Below are 2,499 nucleotides of genomic sequence, written 5' to 3' on the forward strand. Positions count from 1 at the left end.
TCCATGAGACTACGACACAGATATTCACTCGCACTCTCCATGAGACTATGACACAGATGGGGAAACTCATTCACTCACACTGTCCATGGGAATACGACACAGCTATTCACTCACACTCTCCATGAGACTACGACACAGATATTCACTCACACTCTCCATGAGAATACGACACAGATATTCACTCACACTCTCCATGAGACTATGACACAGATGAGGAAACTCATTCATAGAGGTTAAAGAATTCGCTCATGATCACACATAACTCCTCATCCAGGCCTGAGGGTTCCAGGGAATGCAAGTCTGGGGGGAGAGAAACCACAGGTACCTGGATTCTTCAGGAAGCCAGAGAGGCCCTGGCCCAGGTGCCGCAATTGCTGAGCTAAACAGGGGAGTGTGTGAGTAAGTGCCCCGTGCACACCTGGGCTTCCCCACACCCTGCCCAGTGCCAGGCCCTGCCTCTGGCTTTCAGCAGGGAGTTTTGGGCTTCAGCTTCAGCAAGAGGAAGGCAGGTGCTGTTCTGTGGGTCTGCTGGCAGGAGCTTCATGGGTGCTCAGTCACACAGCTCCAGGACAGAGCACAGGGAGGAGGCAGCCGCTTTCCAGCTGGTCATCGTTTGCCACTTGCTAACCTCCCTGATGGTGTGTGTACACAGAGAGAGGGCATGCCGCTCATTCTGAGCATTGTGGGGTGACTTGACTGAACCCCACAGTCCCATAGTGCTGGAGGTCACCTGGCCTCTACAGGGAAGGCACGTCTACCTATCCTTTCTGCAGGGCATGGAGGGTGCTTCTGTTATACCCATTGCACACATGGAGAATGGGAGGCCTAGAGAAATGAAGTGATTTAACTGATACCCAAATTAGTAGAGTTAGTAAGTGGAGGGGTCAGGATTCAAACCCCAGGGGTGGAAGCGGCAGGCATGTGCGGATGCCCAGGGTGGTGACGAATCCCACAGCCTCAGCCTCCCCAAACCCAGCTGCTGCCAACATTGACCAAATGCCAGTTCTGGCATCTTGCAGATGTGGTTAGGGCCATGGACCTGAAGTGGGGGTTAGCCTGGATCATCCACGTGGGGCCCGACTAATCACCCCAGTCCGTGGAAGTGCAGAACCATTCCTGGTTGTATTGGAGGCAGCTGTAACAACAGAAAAAGGCGCAGAGAAGCAAGACATGAGGACTGGACCAGCCAGTGCTGGATGTGAAGGTGGAGGAGGGGGCCGCCAGCCCAGGAACACAGGCAGCTTCTAGAAGCTAGAAAAGGCGAGGAAATGGATCTTCCCGGGAGCCTCCAGAAGGAACCAGTCCTGCCCACACCTTGGTTTCAGCCCAGTGAGGCCTGTGCCAGACTTCTGACCTCCAGACTGGAAGAGAAGAAATATATACTCTTTGAAGCCTCTCAGTTTGCAGTCATTTGTCACAGTAGCCCCAGGGACCCCATATCCCTGGCACCTTCATCCTGGTCACAAAGCAAGGATTTTCCCTGCTCACAGGCAGGGGCCCTCAGGAGGTCTGCAGCACGCAGAGAAGCAGCAAGGCAGGGCCTGGGGCCCTGGTGGCACCTCATTGCTTTTCTTGAGTGGAGCAAGGGTGGGGCTCTTTCCTGGGGAGCTTCTGGTGATGCTTTATGCGGCTACAGGGGGCAGAGGGGCAGCCAGATGGTGGCAAAGGTAGTTAGTGGGGCTTCTAGAGGGCTAGGTATATGAGGCTAGAGCCTGTGGGGTGGTGGGGAACTGGCCTCTGGGCAGGGGTGACCTGGTCTGCTCCAGTGGGGTCTGAACATTTGGACAGGGCCCCCATTCCACACCAGGCCCTGCGCTCAGAGCTGTGGCAGGCAGAGGTGGCCTTGAGAGAGCCCTGGCAATGCTGCTCAGTGCCCTCCCTCCCTGGACCTCTCCGGATCTTGTCTCTCCCCAGCCCTGTAAGTCCTGAGGTTCTCCACACTCACTGGGCAAGGTCCGCATCTTGGCTTGGCAGGGGGTCCCCTGGGTGCCCTGCCCTCCTCCCCGGCCTGCCCTCCATGTCATTCCTCGTATTAACAGAGGACACATCAAGCTCTATCCTGAGGGCTCTGTACACATCATCTCATCCATCCACACAGCCACCTGGTCGAGAGGAGTCTGTGATTTTTCTGCACGTTTGATAAATAAGGAAAGTGAAGCGTAAAGAGGTAGGTGACTCTCTCATAGACACAAGCTGTGAGTGTTGGGGCCAGGGTCTGACCCCAGGCAGTGTGTCCGCAGAGCCCCAAGAACTTAATTACTAAACCACGTCCTGGACGCTCTGGCCACCTGGGGGGCTTCAGGCCTGAGAGGTGACATTCTGGTGTGTGTTTTCCCAGCCGCTGTTCACACACTTCCCTGCCTGGAACCAACTGTGCGCCCTTTGCTCCTGTGAAAGCCTCCTGAGGTCAGGGCCTGGGCCTCGCCTCCTCCTGGAGCCACAGCCCTCACTCCGCCACGGCCCTGGCTCCCCGACAGCCCTCGCTCCCCCACGGCCCTC

This window comes from Cebus imitator, unplaced genomic scaffold, assembly GCF_001604975.1.
Source record: "Cebus imitator isolate Cc_AM_T3 unplaced genomic scaffold, Cebus_imitator-1.0 Scaffold117, whole genome shotgun sequence".
NCBI classification, from domain to species: Eukaryota; Metazoa; Chordata; class Mammalia; order Primates; family Cebidae; genus Cebus; species Cebus imitator.